Source organism: Orycteropus afer, unplaced genomic scaffold, assembly GCF_000298275.1.
Source record: "Orycteropus afer afer isolate SDZICR_OR568_19922 unplaced genomic scaffold, OryAfe1.0 scaffold00059, whole genome shotgun sequence".
Lineage (NCBI taxonomy): Eukaryota > Metazoa > Chordata > Mammalia > Tubulidentata > Orycteropodidae > Orycteropus > Orycteropus afer.
The window spans coordinates 4,774,158-4,784,758 of record NW_006921646.1 but is presented as its reverse complement, the minus strand read 5'-3'; positions in this window follow the sequence as shown (position 1 = coordinate 4,784,758).

Sequence of the window (10,601 nt, the reverse complement as noted above, 5' to 3'; positions counted from 1 at the left end):
GTATAGTTTTAGGTTTCACATTTAAGTCTTTGATCTTGACTCATTTATTTTATTGTAATTATTGATATATTTGACCTTCTTTCTATTATCTTGCTTTGTGCTTTCTGTTTGTCCACTTTTCCTTACATTCTGCCCTACCTAACACACACATATGCACACACAGACACACAGCTCATCAAGAGAATGTGTCAGCAATCTTTTGGATTTTTGTCAGTCTAATAGGTAAAATGATATTTTGGTGTAGCTTTAATTTGAATTTCTATTGTGAAAGAATTTGAGCATACTTTCGTATATTTAAAGTCTTTTTTATTGTCTTTTCTCTGGGAACTGATAAGGGTATGAATATATTAATGGGTATATACTTTTGTAATACATCAGACAGTGTTTCACTGCTATTCATAAGGTTTTCACTGTCCAATTCTTTGAGAAGTGGATGACCTCTTCCTTCTCCCGAGTCTGCCTTAGTCTGAAAGCTCTGCTGAAGCCTGTCCACCATGGGTAACCCTACTGGCATTTGAAACACCGGTGGCATAGCCTCCAGCCTCACAGCAACACACAAGCCACCATAGTATGACAAACTAACAGACAAGTTTGTCTCTCCTAGCTGTTCCAAACCACTCTGCTCACTTCCTGGTTTGCCCCCAGGTGCTCCCAAACTCCCACTTTGCCTTCTGTGCCTCGGCATGTAAAGTTTTCCAGTAATATATCAGACAGTGTTTCACTGCTATTCATACAAGGTTTATGGATCATGAGGCTGACACAGGACTGGGCAGTGTTTTGTTCTATTGTACGTAAGATTGCTATGAGTCAGAGATGACTTGACAGCACGTAACAACAATGGCTATAACATACTTTTGTCAAAATTGATAGAACTATGCATCTAAAACCTGTGCATTTCACTGTATGTAAACTATACATCTAGTATCACTTGTTAAAAAGACTTTCCTTTTTTAATAGGAAAGTGAGGAGACAGTTTATGTTAATGGAGGAGGAACAACTTGGAAAGGAGGGTGAGAATGATTGCACAACTCAAAAAATGTAATTAATGAATTTTACTTGTAGATTTTGGTGGATTAGTGTATGTTCTGCTGTATATATTCTCAGCAACAACAAAAATAAAATGGTGACACAATGGTTGAGGCATCCAGCTGCTCATTAAAAGGTCAGTGGTTTGAGCCCACCAGCCACTCCACAGGAGAAAGATGAGGCAGTCTGCTTCTATGAAGATTTACAGCCTTGGAAACCCTATGGGGCAGTTCTCCTCTTTCCTGTAGGGTCACTGAATGTGGGGATTGACTTGATGGCAATGGAAGCCTTTATATATGTGTGTGTGTGTGTGTGTGTGTATATAAAATGTTAAATATGGGAGCTCTGGTGGCATAGTGCCTAAGGCATTTGACTGCTAACCAGAAGGCTGGCGGTTCAAATCTGCCAGCCCCTCCTATTCTCTTAGCTTTATAGTAAGTCTTAAATATTAAGTCTTCCAGGTTTGTTTTCACTTGTTGTTGTTGTTGTTATGTGCCATCAAGTCGGACCCGACTCATAGCGACCCCTTCTTGGGTTTCCGAGGCAGTATCATTATGGAAGTAGATTGCCCAACTTTCCTTCCAAGGAGTGGCTGGTGGGTTTGAACCACCAGCCTTCTGGTTAGCAGTCAAGTGCTTTAGGCACTATGCTACCAGAGCACCATTTTCACTTAGGGTATTATTATTTGGAGTATTCTATGTCCTTTGCAGTTCCACATAAATTTTAGAATCAGCTTGTCAATTTCTTTAATAAAACTTGCTGAAATTTTGATTGGGATTACATTGAGTCTGTCTGTATATCAATTTGGGAAAAATGAGCATCTTAACAATATTGAATCTTCCTGTCCATAAATATATATTTTCCATGTATGTCTGTCTTTAATTTCACTTAGAAATATTTTATATTTTTCATTGTGGAAGACTTGCACATTTTCAGCAAATTGTCCCTAATATTTTCTATTTTTAGATGGCATTATAGATGATATTGTTTTACTGGATACTCTTATTTGTAGTTCCATACAAATTTTTGGATCAACTTGTTTGTTTTAAAGTCTCTGGGTGGTATAATGGTTAACACACTTGTCTGTTAACCAAAGATTGGAGGTAGTCCACTCAGAAGTGCCTAAGCAGAAAGGCCTGAGGATCTGCTTTTGAAAAACTAGTGATTGAAAACTCTGTGAAGCACATTTCTGCTCTGACACACATGTACATGTGGTCGCCATAAGTTAGAATTGAGTCGACAGCAACTGATTTTATTATTACTACTTATTTATTTTCGATTTAAGAAAGAAAGAGCAAAAACAACAACAACAACAAAAAGGAGGCTCTTTGGCTTCTTTAAAGGAAAAATGGAAGATTCTCTAATGTTAAATCTTACTGTCCAAGAACACATCTTCTTGTCTTTGCTCAAGCCTTTTGTATGCTTCTATTGGACAAAGTCATTCGTTCTGACTCTCTCCCTTGATTTCCATTTCATTTTGTTTGCTTTTCTTGTTCCCACCCTTTGTGTCCCTTACTGTCTTTTGTATCATGTCTGTTCCCCTTGTGCTCTTTCTGATTAGATCCCAAATTTGGATGTGATTTATTTTTCCTTTCCTATTTCTTAAATTTGGCCAATTCACATTCCATTTCCTATTATCTTGCCATCTCTTCCATAATTTCTTGTATTTATGCTATGTAGTTTTCCTTCATCATTGACACAATTGCTTGTTTTAAAAAATTTGTGTTAACTTTGGGTCAGAATTTTCATTAGTTCCTTGTCTGGTCTTCATCTCATAATTTGCTACCCCTTCCCATTTTTTTTTCCTTATATTGTTTTTGTTTTTTGGTGCCATTGAGTTGGTTATGACTCATAGAGACCCTACTTAGAACAGAACGAATGCTGCCTGGTCCTGAGCCATCCTCACAATTGTTGCTGTTTGAGCCCATTGTTGCAGCCACTGTGTCAGTCCATCTCTTTGAGGGTTTCTTCCTTTTTCGCTGACCCTCTCCGTTACCAAGCTGATATCCTTCTCCAGGGAATGGTCCCTTCTGATAAGATGACCAAAGTATAAGAGGCAAAGTCTCAACCATCCTCACTTCAAAGGAACATTCTGGCTATACATCTTCTAAGACGCATTTGTTTGTTTTTTTCTCCCAGTCTGTCATATATTCAATATTCTTTGCCAACACTATACTTCAAATGAATCAATTCTTCTTTGGTCTTCCTTATTCATTGCCAGCTTTCACATGCATATGAGGTGATAGAAAATACTATGGTTTGGGTCAGATACTCCTTAGTTTTCAACGTGACATCTTTGCTCCTTAACACTTTAAAGAGGTCTTATGCAGCAGATTTGCCCAGTGCAATATGTCCTTTGATTTCTTGACTGCTGCTTCCTTGGGCATTGATTGTGGATCGAAGTAAAATAAAATCCTTCACAATGTCAATCTTTTCTCCATTTATCATGATGTCACTTACTGTCCAAGTATGAGGATTTTTATTTTCTTTATGTTGCGGTGTAATCCATACTGAAGACTGTAGTCTTTGACCTTCATCAGTAAATGTTGGATCACCTTTCTTTGGGATGGGCACAAATATGGAACTCTTCCAGTCTGTTGGCCAGGTAGCTGTCTTCCAAATTTCTTGGCATAGACGAATGAGCACTTCCAGTATTGCATCCGTTTGTTGAAACATCATAATTGGTATTCTGTCTATTCCTGGAGGCTTGTTTTTTGCCAGTGCTTTCAGTGCAACTCAGACTTCTTCCTTCAATACCATTAGTTCTTTATTACATGCTACCTCCTGAAATGGTGGCTTTTTCTTATAGTATCTTTGTATAGTATCTATGTTGTTGTTGTTATGTGCCGTGGAGTTGGACCCAACTCATAGTGACCCCTCCTTGGGTTTCTGAGGCAGTACCAATATGGAAATAGATTGCCCAACCTTCCTTCTGAGGAGTGGCTGGTGGGTTTGAACTGCCAGCCTTCTGGGTAGCAGTCAAATGCCTTAGGCACTGCACTACCAGAGCTCCTATAGTATCTATAGTTTTTATTTATTTATTTATTATTCTTGATGTAATGAGTTAGAGTTTTCTAGCCTATTCATTTGCAGAGGTGCCTTTAAAGACTGTTTTGTGGCCATTTTCTGAGACCTGCCACCTCTGGGTCATTTGTCTATTCTCATCTTCTCTTTTTTGGACTTCCACCCACATAGCTTCTGACCAGTTGCTTTCTGCCTGGTAGTTTCCAGCTTTCTCAACTCTTGTGGTATGTAAAAGGTATAGGTTACTCATTTCAGAGTGATCCCTTTACCCACAAGAAATGCATTTTTGCTAATGTTTTATAAGATCTGCCACCTCTGGCCCCATTCTGTTCACTTAATCCCCCGTGGTATCTATTGCACTTGACCTCCGTGCAGCTTCGATGCTCTTAACTGTTTTTGGCAGCCCCTCTGCCTTTTATTTATGTACTTATTTATTTATTGAGTCTACAGATTATGTCTGTCACCCAGTCTTACTGAAAATGGAATTTACTGTTTTTTATCCCCATATATCTTTCAGGTTTTTTCCCCTAAATTTTACTAATTTTGTTGTTGTTGAGAATATACATAGCAGAACATATACCACAAATTTGTCAGTTTTTACATGTACAATTTAGTGACATTGATTACATTCTTCAAGTTGTATAACCATTCTCACCTGCCTTTTCTGAGTTGTTCCTTCCTCATTAACATAAATTCACTGTCCCCTAAGGTTCATATCTAATCTTTTGAGTAGCTGTTGTTAATTTCAATTTGATCTCCTATAGTTTTTAAAAGGCCAGAGTTCTCAAGGCAGATTTTTTTTTTTTTTTTTTTACTAGTTAAGCTTAACTGTTTGGTTTTAAGATGACTTCAGGGGGTATTTTTGTTTTAAAGTTTAAAGGTTATCTCAGGGCAATAGTTTTAGGGCATCTTTCAGTTTTTGTAAGACATCTTTAATAAAAGAGGAGATGCTATCTCTCCCTCCCCTTTTTACCAGAAGCACTGATCTTTTTTTTAACCTCATATATTAGACATTTTCATAATTATCATTTTGTTTGTTTTGAGTTGCCTACATGTTTATAACATTTTTACTCACTGTTTTTTCTAATCTGTTTTTTTTTCTAGGATCATTTTCTTTCTGCTTGAAGTATACCTTTTAGAAGTTCCTTTAGAAGTCTCTTGGTTTTTGTTTACCTAAAAATATCTTTAGCTCATATTTTTTTCTTGAAAAATAACTTTCTGATGTACAGTATTAGGTTGATAGTTGTTTCCCTCAGCATTTTGAAAATTATTCTAATATCCTTGGATTTGTTATTGCTGTTGAAAAGTCTATTAATCTATTTGCTGTTCCTTTGTAGGTGATATTCCTTTTCTCTTTAGCTGCTTTCAAAGTTTTCTCTTTGTCTTTGATGTTTTTACTTTTTCTATATTGTGTTTAGATAGGGTTCCCTTTTTATTTATCTTGCTTGGCAAACATTCTGCATCTTGAATTTGAGGATTTGTGTCTTATTTGTTCTGAAAAATTCTCAGTAATTGCCTCTCCATATATTTCTTCTCTCTGGTTTCTATTCTCTTTTGCAATTAATTAGATATACATTAGAACTTTTCATTCTGTCCTCATATATCTTAAAGTCTCTTTCAGCTTTTAAAATTATGATTTAGGTGAAAGTTTATAGAGCAGATTGGCTTTCCATTCAACAGTTCATACACATTTTGCTTTGTGACTTTTATTGCAATCTCCAAATGTAACAGCTCTCTCTTCCCACTTCCTCTCTGTGTTTACCATTTCCCTTCTTCCTTCTTTCCTACCCCTTCCTACTTTCTAAGCTTTATCTCTGATCAAATGCTGCTCTGTTGATCTCACATGATGGTTTTAATGAGTGTGTACCATCCTGATATTATTATTCACCCTATTCACCTGTCTGGGAGCTCTGGTAGCATAGTGCCTAAGGCACTTGTCTGCTAACCAGAAGGCTGGCGGTTTAAACCCACCAGCCACTCCTCAGAAGGAAGCTTGGGTGATCTACTTCCATAGAGATACTGCCTCGGAAACCCAAGGAGGGGTCGCTATGAGTCGGGTCGGACTTGATGGCACATAACAACAACAACAACAACATACACCTGTCATTTGGCTGAAATTTGAGCAACAACTTAGTTCCTAGCTTGAAGGATATCTAAGAGCCATAGTCTCAGGAGTTACTTTCAACTTCTTATATCTTTCTTCTTTCTCCAGTGTGGATCTCTTGTTGCTTACTTATGGTGTTATTTCATATTTATTTCTTTAAATATTTAATATATTAAAAAATATTCTATATATGATCATTTGAATCTCTGATTTTTTTGAGATCTAACTATGTTGTTCAATTTTTTTACATATTCTCACTTAATGAAGGGTTTTTTCTAGGTATGGTTGGTGGCCTTTTCTTAGGCACTGATATTTGTTTGATCTTATTCTGTGGGAAATCCTTGGGGCCTGAAATGGAAGTGTATTCTTTGAAAAGAATCTGCAGTTATTTCTTGCCAGGGGTTGCTTCTGATATGGGACAACCACAGCAATTCCAGGTTAATGTGATATCTGTAAAGTTTAGCTCCTTCAACTTGCCAGTGGCTTAAAGTTTAGTTTTTCAATTACAGCAAACATATCAACATTCCCTGAGGGTGACTCACCACATTCTCATGCCTTTTGTTTACTCATTGCTCATTTCTATCACTCAGGTCTTAACTTACTTTTCTTTTGTAGTTTTGTTTTTCATGATTGGGCCTTTGAATATTTTTTTTTTTTTTTGCAAGCCCAGCAACAAATTATTCCAAACCAATCCACTACAGTTGAGTCACGTCCTACTCATAGTAACCCTGTAAACTCACTACCGATGAGTGGATTTGACTCATAGCAACCTCTCCTTGGGTTTCTGAGGCAGTATCTCTACAGAAGTAGATTTCCCAATCTTCCTTTTGAGGAGAGGCTGGTGGGTTTGAACTGCCAGCTTTTTGGTTAGCAGTCAAATGCCTTAAGCACATGCCACCAGAGCTCCCAAGTAACCCTATGTTGTTGTTGTTGTTATGTGCCGTCGAGTCGGCCCCGACTCATAGCGACCCCTCCTTGGGTTTCCGAGGCAGTATCACTACGGAAGTAGGATTGCCCAACCTTCCTTCCGAGGAGTGGCTGGTGGGTTTGAACCGCCAGCCGTCTGGTTAGCAGGCAAGTGTCTTAGCCACTATGCTACCAGAGCTCCCTATAGGAGAGAGTAAAACTGCCCCATAGGGTTTCCAAGGTTGTAATCTGTATGAAAGCTGACTACCACATCTTCCTGCCACAGAGTCAGTGGTGGGTTTGAACCTCTGACATTTTGATTAATGGTCAAAGGTTTTAACCATTGTGCCACCAAAAACAAAAAAAAGTCAAACTCTCTGCTGTGGAGTCGGATCTGACTCATAGCAATCCCTCCTTGGGTTTCCAAGGTGATATCACTATGGAAGTAGATTGCCCAGTCTTCCTTCCAAGGAGTGGCTGGGCTCTCTATGAATTATTAAGTTTTTTTTTTTTTTTTTTTTCTAGGAGACATATAGTATCAGGAGGCTCTTCATAACATCTGTTTCATCACAAGGTTGGTAGTCCAAGTCCCTGCCAGTGCCTTTAGCTACTACCACTGGACATTACCACTACTAATGAAATCTAAGCATTCTTTCATCTTTGCATAACTAATTTCAGTCACTGACAAAGGGAATGAGAGTACCATGATTGACTTAGTGTCTAATAATCTAGGGTGGAATGGATATTGGAAAGTCAACCATCATGGCTGCTATAGACTCAAAATAACCACCTCTAAGATTTCTGCTGCCTGTTTTGGGAGCCATACCCTCTTTGCTTCTGATGGTTAAGTGCCACTATATGGCTTCTGCCACCTTTGAAGTCTTCAAACTCATTAAAACCAGGGTTCCCATTTCATTTTCATGTTCCAGTAGTACCAATTGCTTCCAAAGAAGAGCCATCACAGTGCTGTTCAATATGCTGGAACAACCCCACCCCATGATGTCTTAATCCTCTGGTGAAGGGAATATCTCTGAGGACTTACAATTATATGTACATGGTGTGGTACTACTGGAGTATATATAGGATAAGTCCTTGCAACATTGCTATCTCCCTATGTCTTAGAACTTCTGGTACCTCAACTTAGTGTGGTTCATTGTTAACTGGAGACCAGGGTGTGTCTGGGTTTTAGCTAACCAGCTGTGGAAACTGTTAGGACTATTCTCAGCTGTTAGCACAAAGAATCCAAAATCATGAATAAGGACACCACATCAATAAATTCAGTCCCAATCTAAAATTACATTCCTCCTAACTTGATGAGCAGACACAGAAACAAGTCCTGCTATAAATTAGATTTTGCTAATCTATAATTATCATTATGTGTAAACCTTTTCCGAGATTTGGTTTGAATTTTTCTTTCCCAGAGTATACTGGGATATAACTCTAGTTAGATAGGATAGATTTTCTCTTGCAAGGGAAGGGCCTAGATGTTTTTAAACAAGGGAGAGACAACTTTATCACATAAAGGAAGAGAAACAACCTTCATAGATAATGAAAGTAGAAGTGAACATCATAGCTAAAAATGGACAATCCTTTCTACTCAAGTTCTAGTGCAAAAAGCACAGAATATTTTTCTGAAAAGAGTTGAACACAAGTATGGAGGGAACTAGGGAAACTAGTGTGGTTTTGACACATTTTGGTAAAGTCTTTCTCATTCTTGAATTTGGGGACCTGACTATAAAGCAAGATTCTTGCACCTTACCCAAAGCATATGTGCTTTATACATGGTCTTCCTGTGTTTGTGGCCCTCAGTGAGATGTCTTCTTTTCTATTTTAATAGTGTGAACAGAAAACAAAAGATCACCTGCATTGAGAAAGGCCTATAGTATGAAAAATTAAAAACCAAAATTGAACAAAAAAAGGAGGAAAACAATTATACCTGAAACAGTTCAGGAAATACAAAAGAAACAACAGCAAAAATGAATTCATGTTCTCAATTATTTTGCTTTATTATAAAACAGGTCATAATAGTATGAAAAAGAACAAAGAACAAGAAAGAATTTTTTTAAGAAAGAATTATTAAAAATTAAAAATATGATTGATTTTAGAAAGATGATAGCAGCCCAGTTTTTTTTTTAAAAACAGCTTTGTTGATTTATAATTGATATAAAACAAACTGCACATGTTTAAAGTATACAACTTACAAGTTTTGACATTGTGTACACCCATGAAACTGTCCCCACAATCAAGATAATTAACATACCATCACCCCCAAAAGTTCCTTCAGGCCTCTTTGTAATTCCTTTCTTTTTTTCACCTGCATACCCCTTAACTCCAAGCAAAAAATGACATGTAAATGAATAATACAATATATGCTGTCTTTTGGATTTGAGAGAAAATAACAAATATTGAAGATAGGCAAAGAAGAGCCAGCACACTTATAATAGGTGTCCTACTAAAAACTATAATTTAACAAGAACAATTCTGATATTATTTAAAAATTTTAAAACTACATATTAAAAGAGCCAACTTCTCCATTCTCTTCTTGTACCTCTTCTAGCCATCAGGTTCTGTGTTGTAGCTTGCTGAATGTTCTGAAATTCCAGGATCATGCTTTTCTACCAAACCTCTGCCTTTTCTCAGGTCTGCCTAAAAATGTCTTTCCTGGTTTCTTCATCTGGAATGCTACTATGTGTCTGTCAACTCTTACATAACTTTTTCCATAATGTATTACTTGAATCCTTTTTCCCCATCTCACCTCCAGCCCTGGGTTACATACCCTCCTTTGTGCTCCCATAACACCCAGTAAATATGTCTTCAGAGATGTGTCTATTATATCTTAACACACAGAACTGTAACCATGTGTTTACTGACTGTGGTCATCCCTACCCCCTGAATGTAAGTATTTCATTTTTAAATGAACCTATGCTTTTGTCTTTATATTCTCTTTCCCTGGCATAATACTTGGCAATCTGTCACTGTTAAATGAACAACAGCAACAACAACAAAAACCCATTGCTATCAAGTCAATTTCAACTCATAGTGATCCCATAGGACAGAGTGCAACTGCTCCATAGGGTTTCCAAGGCTGTAATCTTTACTGAAGTCGACTGTCTTTCTCCCACAGAGTGGCTGATGGGTTCGAACTAACTACTTTTCAATTAACAGCTGGGTACTTTCACCACCAGGGCTCCTTAAACGAACCAAAGAGAATGAATTCTTTATAGGTTACTGTTAGAGAAATAAAATAGCCCAACTATTCTTTTTGTTTCTGCTTAAAGAGGTATCAGAATATAAGAGAGCATCATCCTATTGCATTTTACATGGCCATAATAATTATATTAGGAATAATTTATTTTATTTTATTTTATTTTTTTAGGATTTGGGTGAAGATGTACAGAGTAAATTCACTTTTCATACAGCAGTTCACATATACTTTGTCTCATGCCATTGACCAAAATTTACAATGCAGCAGCTCCCCTCCCACTTCCTCCCCATAGTTACCTCCTCCCAGTGTCCATCCCTTCATACTCTTCTGCACCCT